Here is a 17,937-nt window from a genome sequence, read left to right on the forward strand (position 1 = left end):
AGAACCTGAGGAATTGACAGTATACAACAACAATTGGTTCTGTCGGGAATTTATGTAATTTCTTATGAGAAATGAAATGAAATGTATCCTGATATATTGGGAAGAGCCAATCAATGGTGCACTTTCTACGTTGAAATAATGAAGCTGGCTCCAAAAATATCATGCATGGTATATTAACATTCATATATTGTGAAGGAACACATAAGTCATATACCAAAGACACAGGACTGTTATACAACATACATAATTACATATCTAAGTGCCATACAAAAAGGTGCGTTACATACAACATAATCCAAAAAACAAAACACAACATGATACAATAAACAAAGAACAAGCATTTGCAATGGAATCAGTTTCACTTTGGGACCTTATAATTAAATTATTAAATTGCCTTAAATTGCCAAAATAATTCTGATCTTTTCCTCACTTACCACACCCAGCGCTACCTCCCTCAGAGGGTCCGGCCGATCTTGGGGCTGTTCGACCTGGGGTTAGGGCAGAGCTAGTGCGGCAGCCATCTTGGGCAGGGCTTCCTCCCTTGGGGCGAGAGGAAAGTCTATAAAAATAGTAGAAGGACTCCTGGCGCGAGATCCCTGTATTCGTTGCCTGAGGCTTGAGCCGGGCAGTTACATTTCGTTTTACTCCTTGTTTTAAAACTTTTGCTCTTTGATTTCACTACCCCTTGTGCCCTTTCCCCCCCTGCACCCAGCGCGCGGATTTAGCGCGACGCTGACTGTCTTGTCCGATTTTTGATCAAGACACTTTTAAAATTGCCAAAATAATTCTGATCTTTTCCTCACTTACCACACCCAGCGCTACCTCCCTCAGAGGGTCCGGCCGATCTTGGGGCTGTTCGACCTGGGGTTAGGGCAGAGCTAGTGCGGCAGCCATCTTGGGCAGGGCTTCCTCCCTTGGGGCGAGAGGAAAGTCTATAAAAATAGTAGAAGGACTCCTGGCGCGAGATCCCTGCATTCGGTGCCTGAGGCTTGAGCCGGGCAGTTACATTTCGTTTTACTCCTTGTTTTAAAACTTTTGCTCTTTGATTTCACTACCCCTTGTGTCCTTTCCCCCCCTGCACCCAGCGCGCGGATTTAGCGCGACGCTGACTGTCTTGTCCGATTTTTGATCAAGACACTTTTAAAATTGCCAAAATAATTCTGATCTTTTCCTCACTTACCACACCCAGCGCTACCTCCCTCAGAGGGTCCGGCCGATCTTGGGGCTGTTCGACCTGGGGTTAGGGCAGAGCTAGTGCGGCAGCCATCTTGGGCAGGGCTTCCTCCCTTGGGGCGAGAGGAAAGTCTATAAAAATAGTAGAAGGACTCCTGGCGCGAGATCCCTGCATTCGGTGCCTGAGGCTTGAGCCGGGCAGTTATATTTCGTTTTACTCCTTGTTTTAAAACTTTTGCTCTTTGATTTCACTACCCCTTGTGTCCTTTCCCCCCCTGCACCCAGCGCGCGGATTTAGCGCGACGCTGACTGTCTTGTCCGATTTTTGATCAAGACACTTTTAATATTGCCAAAATAATTCTGATCTTTTCCTCACTTACCACACCCAGCGCTACCTCCCTCAGAGGGTCCGGCCGATCTTGGGGCTGTTCGACCTGGGGTTAGGGCAGAGCTAGTGCGGCAGCCATCTTGGGCAGAGCTTCCTCCCTTGGGGCGAGAGGAAAGTCTATAAAAATAGTAGAAGGACTCCTGGCGCGAGATCCCTGCATTCGGTGCCTGAGGCTTGAGCCGGGCAGTTACATTTCGTTTTACTCCTTGTTTTAAAACTTTTGCTCTTTGATTTCACTACCCCTTGTGTCCTTTCCCCCCCTGCACCCAGCGCGCGGATTTAGCGCGACGCTGACTGTCTTGTCCGATTTTTGATCAAGACACTTTTAAAATTGCCAAAATAATTCTGATCTTTTCCTCACTTACCACACCCAGCGCTACCTCCCTCAGAGGGTCCGGCCGATCTTGGGGCTGTTCGACCTGGGGTTAGGGCACAGCTAGTGCGGCAGCCATCTTGGGCAGGGCTTCCTCCCTTGGGGCGAGAGGAAAGTCTATAAAAATAAACGGCTATGACTCCGCGCAGCGGACGCGTTCAGCGGACACGCCGTCATCGCGCCGGAGTCAAGCCAGAGTCCTGCCCGTCTGCGCCCGTCCGCGCCAGGACGGGACCAGGGGCCACTCCATCGGCCCCGGGCTATACATCATACTCCCGTTCTGACCTACTGTCTTTTCAGACCCCCTCCTGCTCCTTGGCTCCCATTTTCAATTGCCAAGATGCTCCATTAAAATGTTGTGCTTGTGCCCTTACTCTGGATTCCATTCCTGTGGTCACAGACTCCCTGTCCTCCTCCTTTTGGACCACCATCCAGGCTACGCATTCGGCCCCCACCAATATGCCTATATCTACTCCTTCTATGATTTTTATTAGCTTAAATTGCCGATCTCTGGCAAAACATAAAAGAGAGATTTTTGATCTTCTCGAATCGGCAAGTCCAGCCGCAATGTTTCTAACAGAAACATGGCTTAGCAATTGCTCTGGTCCTGACATTGCTATGGCTCTCCCTAATAACTACACCTATTTGGGGAGAAATCGTGTGCTCAAGGAGGGAGGAGGCATAGCGATAATTTTTAAAAGAGAGTTTTCCTGTAAATGGGAGGATTTAGATTTCCCTAACTGCGAGGCTGGCCTCTTTAAACTTTCCCTCACCCCGCATTATACTTTGACTGGAACCCTGATTTATCGCCCCCCGGGTTCGGCCAATTCATGGGCCTCTTCCTTCCCCGAGCTTATCGCTCCTCTTATTTTACACAATCCAATAACTTTTTAGTAGTGGGTGACTTAAACATTCATTTTAATCTCACATCTTGTCCCATTGGTATGCGCCTACTTCAGGACTTAGCTGCTCTTGATCTCCACCTACACAATTCCGGCCCCACCCATAAAGCCGGTAATTTATTGGATCCCATCATCTCAAACCTTAACTGTATCACTCACCACTCCTCTTCTCCTGTCATTTGGTCTGATCACTTTATTGTCAACTTTTCAATTAGAATACCAGCTCATAATAATTCCTCTAGCTTTCCCCCTCATAAAGCTAGTAGGAACTGGAAACGTTTGGATATAGACAAATTAAATTCTTGCCTTGACAATTGCAAACCAACGTCTCCTATTATCTCTACCAAGGAGGTTGCTGTAGTCAACTCCTGGCTAAATACAAACCCTAGATTTGTGTCTTCCCACTTAGAAGAATAAGTCACAGTTCCATCACCCACCAGCTCCCTGGTTTAACGACTCATTGCGTCTGGAAAAGTCCCGCTGCAAGAAACTGGAGCGCTTATGGCGTTCGGACTATTGCACACTTAAGAAAGCAAATTATAAGGCTGCTCTTCGGACATACCACTCCGCCTGCGACACTGCCAGAGCCAATCATGCAAACAGTATCATACTCAAGGCCCAAAATAGACCTAAGGCTCTGTTTAAACTAGTAAAAGATCTTTCTGGCATGTCTTCTGTACCTAAAGACCCTTCCTTGGACTCTTCCCAATGCAATGCTTTGGCTAAATTCTTCTTGGACAAAATTGATAAGATCTATGCTATCCTTGACGCCACTCCCAATGCTCCTACTATCCCTGAGCCCGTATTTTCCACTCCCTGTTTCGCTGTTGTTGATGATGGTACTCATACTACTTCACCAATTCACTCTTGGGAACCGATATCTCTTCCGCTCCTCCAGAAATATTTACATGAAATTAAATCGGGTTCCCCCACTGACCCTCTGCCCCCTCAAATAATGGGCTCCCTGGACCCAAATTTGCTTCAGATCATTTTAGATATGTTGAATGCCTCACTGGAGGAGTCTTCAGTCCCCAGCGAATGGAAACACGCCAATGCGGATTCTAATAACCCTTCTAATTTTCGTCCTATCTCTCTCCTCTCTTATTATTCCAAAATTCTTGAAAAACATGTGAATTCTTCTCTCACCTCTTATGTTGAATCTTCTCACCTTCTTCACTGCTCTCAGTCTGGGTTCAGGGCTGGCTTCTCCACGGAGACTACGCTTCTTGGCGTGTCTGAGACCATCAGGAGACAGGTGGACAATGGGGAAACTGTGGCACTCATCTTGCTGGATTTGAGTGCCGCATTTGACACCGTCTCCCATCCCATCTTATTGTCCACCTTGCAATCCGTGGGGGTTGTTGGCCCAGCCCTGGCTTGGATTGCTAGTTTTCTTTCTAATCGCACTTTTCAGGTCTTTTCTGCTACTTCTGTTTCTTCTATCTACTCTTCCCCTCACGGTGTTCCCCAAGGGTTGATTCTTAGTCCCCTCTTCTTTAATCTTTGTGTGAGACCGCTTGCTTTCTTGGCAGAGCAAGCGGGTCTCACAATATATTCTTACGCTGACGACACTCAAATCGTCTATTCACTTTCCACCAAGAATCACTCGCCTTCCTCTTCCTTGCAGTCTGGCTTGGAACAGATCGCCAATTGGATGCAGAGACATAAACTAAAGCTCAATGGGGACAAAACGGAGCTGCTCCTATTCGGTCCCAATGCACCTTTGTGGGGCCCGCAACATTGGCCTCCGCAGATGGGCCCATTACCTACCCCCTAAGATTCTGCCCGTAATCTCGGGGTTCTGCTCGACAACCAGTTGTCATTGAAGCAACATGTGGTAAAAGGCCACCTGTACCACCATCATCAGGTGGCTTAGAAAAATCACATGGATGCTCCCAGCGGATACCCTGAGAACCGTGGTCCAAGCCCTTGTCATCTCTCGGATGGACTACGGGAACGTACTACTCCTGGGCGCCTGTAAGGAGGTATTTAAGAAACTTCAGGTGGTTCAGAATATAGCTGCGCGCCTGATATGTAACCTACCTGCTAGATCTTCGGCTATTACCCATCTGCACAAACTGCATTGGTTACGAATTGAGAGCCGTATAAAATTCAAAGCCCTTTGCATTATGCACCATATTAAAATGGACAAAGCCCCGAAATACCTATCTTCCTTGGTCCAGCACTATGTCCCATCCCGCACTTTAAGATCGTCTACCCAAAACAAGTTTCAAATTCCACGTGTCAAGCGAGCCAAGATGGGCGGACGTTCGTTCTCCTTTCTGGCTCCCTCCTTATGGAACTCTATGCCCCAATCCCTGCGCTCGGAAGTCTGTTATATGACATTCCGCAAAGGTATTAAGACCTGGCTTTTTAACATGTAACTGCCTCGCCTATGTTTTCTTTACTGGTCCATCCTCCGTTTGCTCTAGCGCCGGGAAACCTCCGGGTAGCTGTGCGCTCAATAAATGCAATTATAATAATAATAATAATAATAATAATATAAGTATTTAGCGATGCAGTGGGACCACTCGAGAAGGTTGTAGACGAAAGTGATTTGCGTGGGTAGGCTTTAGGCAGAACGAGTGGAGAATATCAGATAAATACACAGTAGTTGTTTCGCACTGAAGGTAGGACCAATCAAAGCACACATTTTAGTTAAAATTTTAACCCTATTTTACTCCTGATAGAGGGCAACATCCTAAGCATTTCAGGAGATAAGGAGAGGAACTGCACCACAAATGTCAAGATTTTCACTGTATATCAGTGTTCCTCTATACAAGGCATTTTCAGGCATCTCCCAATGCATTCTTGGGGCTAGTGTCGCACCCCTGTGTTTTTTTGGGAGGAGCTTGGAGAGCATGTCCTTTATGCTAGGGATCTGGGGGTTGTCATTTCCTACCCCAGTAGCACGTCAGATCTGCACTCCTCAAAGTATCTTCCCGTCCCCAAATTACCCCAGTAGATGAAGTTGTGCTTTCTATGGCTCCTTTCTAGTACTCCTGTGGTCTATAATGCCCTGACGGATGGGGTCTCCACCAGGATTTGCGAGGGCTCCTATCTGCTAACTTCTCCACTTCTGGATGTGCCATTATGTCTGCCGAGCCCGGCAGGAGATCACCTTTGTTGTCCACTTCTTCTCCACATTGCTCACTCTAGCAGCACTCTTGGATTCTGATGCTACGTTCTAAATAGGCCCGCTGTCGGGCTTAGTGGCTTCCTTATGCACTGCTACTGGCCTACCAGTTTGCTTCTGTCTGGGTTCTATACCGCCTTCTTAACTCAGGTGTGCAAGGCCTCCTCCTCACTCCACTTGGTATGAGGGCTCTCCGGATTGGGCTTCTTGTGTGCAGTGAAAAGAGTCTCCACTCCCACAATAGCGTTAGTAGGAGGGAAACCCCACTCCCTGCCCAGCCGGGACCAGTGTAGGCCTCCTCTCGGACTTTGCGGTTGTGTGCAGCTACGCCATGGCTCCGGTTAGTGGGGGGTGTGTGCAAGGCTCCTTCACCCGGCTGCACCACCTCTGTTGCTTCCGCTTCTCACCTTGGTACATTGCCGAGCCCTCCAGCTTTCTCAGGCTGTTTTCCCCCAGAGTGCACTGGCGGGTGCCATCTTCGTCATGGCCGCTTAGGGTGTTTGGGATACCTCTGTGCCTCCGAGTTCATCATGACTCTTCAGTTGCGATTGCAGGGTGCTCCTGCAGTTCTCCTCAGCGTTGGCCTCCTCTGTGTGTGTTTTGGGGGCCCGGGTGACCTTTAGGTGTACTTTTCAGGAGGTGGATGACAGAGCTCACTACCGCTCAGCCACCATCTTGGCCACGCCCCCATCCGAGTGCCATTTTTAGTGGTAGGGCACCGCAGCCCCCTTCCCTTGGCTGATTTCAGCCCCGAGGAACCCAAACCAGGGACCTGGTATCATTTTTAAGGGGAGGATGGCATAGATCTCCCCTTACGGGGTCAATTTTGGACCCAGGGAACCCGTACTGTGCCATAATTTTTAGGGGGAGTGGGCATGCAGACCTCCTTCTCTGGGTACATTTTAGCCCTTGGTACAACCTTTCCCTGGGGCCTGGCATCTTTTTCAAAGAGAAGGGTAATGCATTCACCCTCCCTGGGCCACATTTGGCCCCAGGGACCCCATCCCCCAGGGCCTGGTATTATTTTTGGCCCCACAGACACCATCTCTTGGGGCACAGCATAATTTTCTAGGAGACGGAGGCACACACCCCATCCCAGGGCTGATTTCTGAATTGGGGCCCTAACCTCTTAAAGGTTTCTGGCCTTCTGACGACCCAGGACACCTGCCATATTTTTGTTGGGGGTCTTGTGGGGAGACAAGGATGGCTTTCTGCATGCAGTGAGAGCTGGCAATGCTCCCACCCACAGGGAGCAGCTCCTAATGCTTCTCCCTCCAGATGGGAGCAATATTTGGATCTGCTTCTCTACCCAATTCAGTGCAGGCAGGCAAACAGATCAAAAGTCTGCACCCAGTGAGAGGGAGTATTTTTAAAGTTCCCACCCGCTGGGAGTGGACTTGGTGTTTGCTCTTACATGGCAGGAGTTTTGAAAATGTTTCAGTCAAGCTAGAACAAACACAGGTTTCCCTGTCCATGCCACTGTAGGCAGGGAGACCACTGTGTCCCAATGGGTCAACTCCCCAGCATCTGATCTAGCCTTAGGGATGGGGTCCCCAAGGCCATTAATGGCTCAGGGTGGGGGATTGCACTGCCACCTCCCCATTTTGAACAATTTCAGCCCCGGGATAGGCTCCCCGGGGCCTCAGATGGCTCAGTGTGGGGACACACACATTCCCCCACCCCATATGCAATATGTTTGCCCCTTGGATGGACTCCCGAGGCCTCAGATTACATGAGGAGAGGAGGTGCCTACCCATAAACAATATGTTTCGCCTGAGGGGGAGCCCCCCAAGGCCTCTGATGGCTCAAGGAGGGAGGCTGCTCATACCCATCCCCATAAATAATATTTTTGGTCTCCGTGGTGTGCTTCCCTAAGCTTATAGTTAATGAATGCAACCTGGTCGCAATTGTTTTTTCTCGCTCCCACAAGAATCTGTGGGACTGTAGAATTTGCTGCCAATTTGTTTTCTTTTTGGCCCCTAGAGGGTCCTTCTCGGTCCCCCATGGACCTAGATGGTCAGTGCGTTAGTGGGTGCATCAGTGTGTGCATGGTTGTGCTACTATATGCATCAGAATGGGTCAGTGTATGCATCAATGTATATATAACTACGACCTACATTAGCAGTGACTTATATGTAGAAAAAAGAGAATTTAAGTCTTAGCAAGGGGTTTTAAATGCTACTCGACCTTGTAGTAAAACTGTACACAGGCTGTGCAGTGGCAGGCCCAAAACATGTTTAAATGGCTACTTGTCTGGATATGTTACTTAGAATGTTACTACTTAAGTATATATCTGAATGAGTGTATCAGAATCTTTGTAACTGTGTCACTGGATGTGCGAGTAACTATCTCGCTATATGACTCGCTCTCTTAGGATCTATATAGGTCTCTAAATCTCTATGTAAGTGGCTGTATATATTACTTACTGACTCTATTACTGAGTGTTGAATTGTATAAGTGTGTGTCCAACTGGCTCTGATCCTGCTGGATACATAAGTACTGTATGGGCATGAGACTGAATGTGTATGTGCCTCTGTCTCTGCCTGACTGGGCGGTGAGTGGCTGTATGCTTTTGTATAGCAGTATGGGTCAGAGCCTGGATTCTTAACTATGCACATGGGTCTTCAAGTGTGCAGGTAACTCACTAAAACTTCAAAGTGCATGTCTTAGCTTCGAAGCACATAGTACCCTGCTCTATGGCATACCTAACTATGGCCTACGGTTTCAGGCTCTGCAGTGGCAGTCCTGAGACATATCTTAAAGGGCTACTTATATGGGTGGCCTAATAGGTGCTGCAGGTCCACTAGTAGCATTTAATCTACGGTCCCTTGACACATATAGTGCACTTTACTAGGGACTTACAAGTAAATTAAATATGCCAATTTTGGAAGAATCAAACCATGTTTAAGGAGAAAGCACATGCACTTTAGCATTGGGTAGCAGTGGTAAATTGCCCAGAGTCCTAAAACCAACAAAAACAGATCAGCAACATTGGAGGCTAACAGGCAAAATGTTTGGGGGGAGACCACCCTAAGGCTGACAGGTCTAACAGGTGTCCCCCCAGCTGAACGTGGGTAAAGCTACCCAACCTCTTGGGAGTTCTCATCACCAAGGCGGAATAACCTAGAGAGGCCATCTGCGTTGTTTTGGTCTGCCCCAGGTCTGTGTTCCACCGTGAAGTCCATTAGGGGTAACCTATATGTGGTAGAAGGGACGCTTGAAGCTTGGCAAGGAGTTTTTCAATTCCAACTTGTCCTGGCAGTAAAACTGCAAACACGGGCTCTGCAGTAGCAGGCCAAGCACATGTTTAAAGGCTTACTAGTCTGGATCACTGACTAGGAATATCAGTGTTTGAGTATATATCTGAATGAGTACATCAGCCCCTCTCTGTGTTTGCCACTGGATCTGTAAATAACTATGTCACTATATGACTGGCTGTCTTAGTATCTCTATGGGTCTGTACATGTGTACATAATTGATTGTATGGATTGCTTACTCGCTGTATTAGTGAGTGTTGGGGTATATAATTGTCTATGAAACTGGCTCTATTACTGCTGCAAACATAACTGATGTGTCTGAATGTGTAACTTCCTCTGTGTCTGTCTGACTGGGTGGGTGAGCAGCATTATGATTTTGTATATTAGACTGTGACTCACAGTATGTGTGTGAGACTGGACGTATAACTGAGCATAAGGGTCTGGAAGTGTGCATGTTACTCACTGAATTTCAAAGTTCATGTCTTACCTTCTATGCACATACTACCTGTTAGACCTGGCATCCTTGGCGTGGGTTTCCCCTGTATTTTTTCCTTTGCCTCCTGTGTTTTTACTGTGTGTTTGAATTCATTTGTTCTAGATGTTTGGGGCACTTTGCCACTGCTGTTCAGTGAGAAAGAGCAAGTGTTCCCTGTGTAAATTGTTGTCACGGATTAGTGGTTCCATAATTGGCTTATTTTATTTACTATTAAGTTCCTAGTACAGTGCACTGTGTGTGCCCAGGGCCTGTAAACCAAATGCTGCTATTGGGCTCGCAGCACTGATTGTGCCACCCACAAAAGAAGTCTAGTACTGCCATGTCGACCGGGCAAGTGCGCCCACATGCCAGGCCCTAACTTTCCCTTTTCTTACATGTGAGTCACCCCTAGGGTAGGGCCAAGGTACCCCTGTAGGCAAGGTGCAGTGTATGTGAAAGGTAGGACATGCCATCATGTGTGTAGCGTATCCTGATAGTGAAATACTCCCAATACCAATTTTGTTTTTCACTATTGAAAGGCTATCTGTCACAAAAGATAGCATGGGGAGTTTACTTATAACATCTTAGTATAACTGCCCATAAGAACAAGAGAGGAAAGTGGGGTTTGGTATGCCTGAACTCAGAATATAAAGATGCATCTTTTAGGAAGGATGAATTTTATATGCTGAGTTTGAAAATACCTGTTTTAGAAAGTGGGTATTTTCCTGCATAGCCATTCAGTGTGCCTCTGCTAGGTTTGTGTATTGACTGTCTGGCTGCGGACTAACAGGGGCTGGGGATGTGCATTCTGTTTAGACAGCCACTTGGGGGCCTGATGTTAATTCTGCCTTTTCAGGGTGAGTCAGGGTTGGGCGGCAGAGATCTGGACTGCATTTAGAATAGGGGGAGCAGATTTCCTTTCTCCTGAATGAGCCTGTTCGTTCTTCCACAATGTTGTCTCCACCTCCTGCCGGGCAGCTGCACAAGAGAGGACAGAACTGGTTTTGGCTGTGCCAAGAGCTTCTTTGATACCAGAGAACAAAGGGAATGGACTATAAAAATTGCGGCCCATACCCCTGAACTTTAAATTACTTCTGGAATTCAAGAGGAACCTCTGCCAAGGAGAAGAGCTGTGAAAACTAAAGGAGACGTACTGCCCCTTTGCTGTGTGCTGTTTGGGTTTGGCCTGCAGTGGCTGTTTCTGCCAAGGAGAGGATAAAGACTTTGCTGTGTGCTATGCTGCCTGCTTGAGGAAGATCTAAAAGAGCCTGCCTCCTGTTTTGAAATCTCAGGGGTTTTACCACCAGCTCCCACAAACTTCATTGCTGGGAGTTCTGACCTGCCAAGAGGTGCCTATTGCTGTATTGGGCCTCTGGAGGTTGTTCCTGCTGTTGAGGGCTGGAAAAGAAATGCAACTTCAAGAAGCGTGACACATCCACCCCTGTTTTCGACACATTGCCGAAGAAATCGATGCAGCACCTGCCTGCGTCTCGAGAATTCACCGCACACAGAATCCTGTGTACCAGTTTCCGAAGTCCGAGATCACTGCACCGATTCCGGTGCATGCTCTGCAGTGGTGCTGCAGTGTGAGTGGGTGTGAGTGTTTGATTGGTTCTGATGCTCCGTCCATCACCACCCCCTTTTGTACCGCTTTTGGCCGCCATAAGTGTGGCAGGGTATGCTCAGACGTGAGTCCCTTGCTCACTTTGCCACTGGATTCAAGCAAGCCGGGCTGAAGACGGCTGGAATGCCAGAAACCGGTCCTCGGAAGCTTGTTTCCGGTCCAGGGAAGGCATGGCTTGGCAGTTCGGGCTGCACTGTTCCCATGAGGCACAGGGTCAGACTGATTTGCATATAGCCATGTCTGAACTGGGGTGGCAGAGTGGGCTAAAGAACGGTGATGGATCAAACCCAGATCTTTTGACTGGGTGTGAGTGTTTGATTGGTTCTGATGCTCCGTCCATCACCACCCCCTTTCGTACCGCTTTTGGCCGCCATAAGTGTGGCAGGGTATGCTCAGACGTGAGTCCCTTGCTCACTTTGCCACTGGATTCAAGCAAGCCGGGCTGAAGACGGCTGGAATGCCAGAAACCGGTCCTCGGAAGCTTGTTTCCGGTCCAGGGAAGGCATGGCTTGGCAGTTCGGGCTGGACTGTTCCCATGAGGCACAGGGTCAGACTGATTTGCATATAGCCATGTCTGAACTGGGGTGGCAGAGTGGGCTAAAGAACGGTGATGGATCAAACCCAGATCTTTTGACTGGGTGTGAGTGTTTGATTGGTTCTGATGCTCCGTCCATTACCACCCCCTTTTGTACCGCTTTTGGCCGCCATAAGTGTGGCAGGGTATGCTCAGACGTGAGTCCCTTGCTCACTTTGCCACTGAATTCAAGCAAGCCGGGCTGAAGACGGCTGGAATGCCAGAAACCGGTTCTCGGAAGCTTGTTTCTGGTCCCAGGGAAGGCATGGCTTGGCAGTTTGGGCTGGACTGTTCCCATGAGGCACAGGGTCAGACTGATTTGCATATAGCCATGTCTGAACTGGGGTGGCAGAGTGGGCTAAAGAATGGTGATGGATCAAACCCAGATCTTTTGACTAGGTGTGAGTGTTTGATTGGTTCTGATGCTCCGTCCATCACCACACCCTTTTGTACCGCTGCAAGAACAAACACATCGGGGGACTGCGAATGGAGAGTCCAACACAGCGTCGTCACTTCCGCCACATTGTGAACCAACACATCCCTGATCATCACGCATCGCACCTGGGCACCACATCTGCAAGAATACCAGAGCCGCAGTAAGAAACCGGCACATTACCTCCCCTTCAGTAAGGAACTGACGCATCACCGCCCCTGCATGACAGTAAGGCACCGACGCATCACCTTTCCTGGGCATAAGGAACAGACGCATCACCTGCGGCAGTTTTTATTTGTGACACATCCAAGGTACTTTGTGTGGAAAGTGTTGCAACTAATTTGCTATGGACAGAACTGTTCTACCTTTTAAAAGTCATATTTTGAATACCGTATTGTAGATTTTTGTCATTTTGGTCTTTATTACTTATTTTCTAAACTGGTGTGGCGTCCATTTGTAGTGTTTTTACTGTATTACTGTATTTGTACACAAATGCTTTACACACTGCCTCCCAGATAATATTGTCTGCTTGTGCCAAGCTACCAAGGGGGTGGGCAGGGGTTATTTTAGTAGTGTATCCCCCTTACTCTGACTAGGAATAAGGGTCCCTACTTGGACAAAGGTACAAACTATTGTCAACTAGAGACCCCCATTTCTAACACTACCCTACCCTATGGCCTACATACAGCCTAGAGGTTATCAATGCCCAGTCAACCTGGCAGTACAACTGCACACACAGGCTCTTAAGTTGCAGGCCGTGCACATGTTTAATGACCAGTCTGTCTCCCACTTTTATAGGGGTACCTGAAGGGTCTTTCAAAACTCTTACCTGAAGGGAACTCTATCTGCCTTCGATCTCATCTGAAGCATTTCTCACAGAACCTTTGATTTTGGGGATAAAAGTCTTGGTGGGTACCAAAGCTCATCTGGGTGAATCTGCTACCACACCCCGAGAAGAGTCTTGTTGAAGCCTCACCTCAGCCGAGGAACTGACTCCTCATTCTCCCGCCCTACCACAAAACCCTATCCTGGAAAACCCTCTTGATGTCCTTTAGGTTCTGGATGGAGCTAAATATCTCCCACACATTTTCCCATGTCCTTGATAAAATCATCACAGAAGAGGTGCCCCTGAGTGGAAGGTCTCCCTTCCTTGGTGACCAACTTGAAAAGCTTGGGGTCAATCTGGAGGAGCACGCTCTTCCTTCATTCATTTGGGAACGCAGTATTTGTGTTCCGCAGGAGATAGATGGCCCTTTGGGCCCATTGGTGTAGCTCCTTGAGGTCAACTAGAGTGTTGCTGAGATAAACTACCTCGGCCATCTCAAATATTTTGGTCCGGGGGCAAGTGATGTCAAGCACACGATTCTAGGGGCTTTGCCGCCCTTACTAATAAAAGCCACCACTTTGGCATCTAGATCTGGGATCATTGCGACTTTGTCAGGGAGGGAAGGACGGGGGTATTCAGATTTCAAACGAGACCTTATCTCCTTCAGGATGTCTCTCTTAAGCCAAAATGTAATGTAATCAGCAACATGCTGAGAAGGTATCCACTCAGGAGATAAGGGGGATTTTATTAGGAGGGGGTCAAACATGTCTTCCCCAAAGAGGTCAACAATGTCCATCTTGGATCCTAAGGCCTCAGATACCTCCTCAGATGTCCCCATTATGTTGATCTCCATTTTTTTGTGGTCAGTATCACAGACAGAGGAGCAGAAGAATATCAATCTCAGGCTCAAAAGCCTAATCACTTTCAATGCAAATGAGAACTTCCGAGCCTCTTTCTGACCCATCCGTAGGGCCCAGGGCACTGCTCTAGTCACCACATACATAGGTGATAAATCATTCACTGTAGATTTAGACCTCTTTACCCCTTTAAGCAGGCTACCCCCTGTAGTCCTCTTTCTTTTGGACTTAACTGTGTAATCTAAGCCTTCAGGCTGCTCTACGCCTATAATAATCAACTCTTCTTAGAGAAGGCTTCCGATTTCTTATTTATGGTATCGTCTAGTGAACCCGTCACCTTCTCACGGGCCCTGCTGACCAAGCCCTCTAATTTAAACTTCATCCTGTCCCCCGTGGGCTCCTCAGACATGCTTGCGGCGCAAAATAAACAGGAGAGACAAAACAGGCAAAATGGTAATGAGCAGGGCATTTGTGCTCCTAAAGAAGGCAAAAGGAACAGGCAGCTCAAAAGCGAATTGTATCCCACACAAGAAACGGACTACAACTGTCAAATTACGACCTATGAGGTTACCAACAACCTAAAATGACCGCCCTCTTGATTCCAATGAGGTAATACCCAATCCCACAGCGTGCCAGGCCAGCCACCAAGGTACTTTCCTCTAAACTGAGGATGCCTTAGCAGTGCTTTCCTTATCCTTATTTTGCTCTTTTCTATTTTTTTGTGATTTAACTCAAAGCTGTGACAGAGGGTGGGGCAGCCACACCAGCGCGCCACATGGCAGAAGGAGAGCAAGCGTGGAAGGACGTGCGCACCACAATATTTTGTCTCAGTCCCCCACCTAAGGCAAAACACGCTAGACCGGCCACTTAAGAAGAATCGTGTGACAGCCGCAGCAGAGCCAGTGCCTTCTTTACCTGGCAAAAAACAACAATGGATCTCGACTCCAATCAGTAAGGCTGAGCCCTTAGAACCAAACCAAACAACAATGCCACTACTGATCATCAATTAGAGATTATTTTGGAGGCCCATAGAAATGAATGTATGACAACCTAAAGTCATCTTTAAACTCTTCAATTTATTTCAGAATTCTTTTTTCGTTGACTTAGTGAAACTTTTTTCAATTCAGAACAACATTTTTTATGAATACAACATACAAAATTACAATATACAACATGTATCTACAGACACCATACTCTCACTTCATCATTTACTTTTCACATTCAATATCCTCCATTGACAACCATTTATATCCCACACTGCATTCCAGCCATACACACCCATCCCTTCCGGGTTCAACAGACTTATTTGAAATTTTGAAAACCAGAGGGATCAACCAGACAACTGAAAGAATTCTACACCAGTCTAGTGCACTATATGTGAGAAGTTAGCCTGGCTTATGATGTCCACTAGTTCTAGTGGGCACCTTGCACCAGTCTAATTGACCCTTATTAATGGTGGTTGTAAAGTCAACCTTATAGAAAGCTATCCTAGTGGTAGCATGGACCAGCAGTCATCAGGCTAAGACTTCAGAGACCGTATTAAGCAAGTTGTTATACCAATTATAATCCCTTGAGTACCAAATGAAAGGACACCACACAAGGTATATATCAAATATATATATGTATTTATTCTAAACACAACCCCACTGCACTCTTTATGAGGTCAGAAGTAAAAATACAATACAAGTCACTTAGTTAATATACGATAAGTTGCAGAGTATACGTTATCCCCTAGGGGCCTCACAAACCATATACTAAATAGTGGTATAAGAACCACAAGAGAATTAGAAAGCAGGCCTGGGGCCTGTGGAATCGCTGGGGCTACTCTAAACAACCAAAGGTTAGGAAGTAGGAGGCCCACGGGAGACGCGTGCTGTGTCTAAACACAGCCGCGGGTTACCATTGACTTTCTATAGGCAACGTAGAAGTTACAAATATACAATCTAAGGACACTTCCGGATGGACTACGATGGAACCCTTTTACACTAGGACACTTTGAGAGTCAAGACACACGGGAGCACCGGAGTACTCGTGTTACCTCACCCAGCGAAGCCGGGTGCATAGGTGTCTTTTCATGTTGGGTTTCGACGTCGTTTTCAAAGGAGAGCTGCACAGAAGTGCTGCAGGCGACCAGAGGAAAAGTGTCCGGATGGATCCTCGGTTGGATCGAACATCTGTAGAACCTGAAAGCAGAAGGGACAGAGTCTGGGCCACTTGCCAGTGACCAGGGCGGCGATAGAAAGATGCCACCAGATGTCGGGTGGATTCAGGTGAAGATGTGAAGTTTGTCTCTTCAGCCACAAAGACCAGGAGGTGTCGACGACAACCAGGAGCTGGATTCGAGCTGTCCCACAAAGGATCTAGTTGACTGCGGTGGCGGTATCCAGACTGGACCCAACAAGCCTTGGCAAACGCAACCCATGCAGGATGTCGAGATTGGCTTCGGAGCAGACCAGCAAGGTCTGATGAACTTCTCCTTTGAAGGTAAGTTGGAGCAAGCCTGGAGCAACCAGGAAAGTAAGTTAGATTCAAAATGAAGTCTTCCAGGGGCTCACTAGCCAATGGACTAGGAACCGGGAAGACGCGTCAAGCTGAAATGCAAAAGCGGGACCCATGGGTCACTCGTGGAGTGGGGGCCTCTGAGCTTCAGTGCAATTGGCGCACAGGTCTGGGGCTTCAAGCACCCCAATGCATGACTTTGAGTTATCTCATGAAGTGAGTGCAGTTTGCAAAATGCAGGATGTCCAGGAGTTCCAGTCTCTCGTGTCCGCCACGGGTCTCAGCTTTGCTGTGAGCGAAGGTCCTGGTCAGCGATGTCTGAAAGTCCATGTCCTGTGTCGCAGATTCTTTGGGATCCAGCGGGAGCTTCAAAAATGCAGACCAGCAAAGTTGCTGTTGGTGCCTGTTTGAACAGGGTGGTCCTTCCTTGACTACAAGGGAGATGTCTTCCGTCTTCCGTCTTCCAGTCAAAGTGGAATGTCGAAGGTCCAGGATTTATGTTTCAAAGTTTCATCCACGGCAATCTAAAGTCCTAGTGACTGGGCTCCTACACTTATACTAAGTTTAGGGGCTGGACTACCCTTAAGGTCCCTCCTATGGGTGGACCTAGGAAGGGGGTGGTTACACTACATGTTTTCTCCCTCTAGAAGGGTGGAATGCTACCCCCGCCGCCAGGACTGGTGGGGAGGGGGGGTAGTATTCCAAAGTGTTTGACACCTTAAACGACATGTTTTGATAAAGCCAAACCAAAGTTAGCATTAACCGCGAGGATTATAATGCACTTAAGAGTATATGGTATGGCTATATCATAGAACAGCTATAAGGAGATGGTTTCAAAAGCTACAGAGGGGCTCAGCTCATGCTAGGGCACCCTCACACATAAAACCAAGCACTCTGCCTCCAGGATCGTTAAGGCCTTCCATAGGAGTGATTTATAGGTGTATATGTGTCTATATGTATATATAGATATAGGTATACTATATCTAAGTAAGGGGTGATTACACCACCTTACCCAGGCTGTGGGAACAGACCTGTGGTGTCAGTTTGAAAGGCAAACCAGGGGAGGCACAATACATGCTGGTAGGCCTAAGGTCCACCTATGCCCTGGGTACCTGTGGTACACTATACAGGGGCTCACAAGTAAGTAAGTAAGTAAGTTTATTGGCATAGTTAATTAAAACCATTGCAAAAGGTTACACTATAAAATTCATAATCCATGGTTAAAAACATTTTAAGAATTAGAATAAAATACTGCATTGTGATAATACATGGTCAAATTACGGTGTTTGGAGTAGTCAATGGGTCACGCGTGCTTGGATATCATGGCGAGATTGTCTCTGCTTGTTTCGGTTAAGTTCCCGCCATAGCTCCTTGTCCACTTCCGGTAGCTGTTTCACACGCAGTCAGAGAAGAGACTTTA

Source organism: Lissotriton helveticus, chromosome 2_2, assembly GCF_964261635.1.
Source record: "Lissotriton helveticus chromosome 2_2, aLisHel1.1, whole genome shotgun sequence".
Classification (NCBI taxonomy): Eukaryota; Metazoa; Chordata; class Amphibia; order Caudata; family Salamandridae; genus Lissotriton; species Lissotriton helveticus.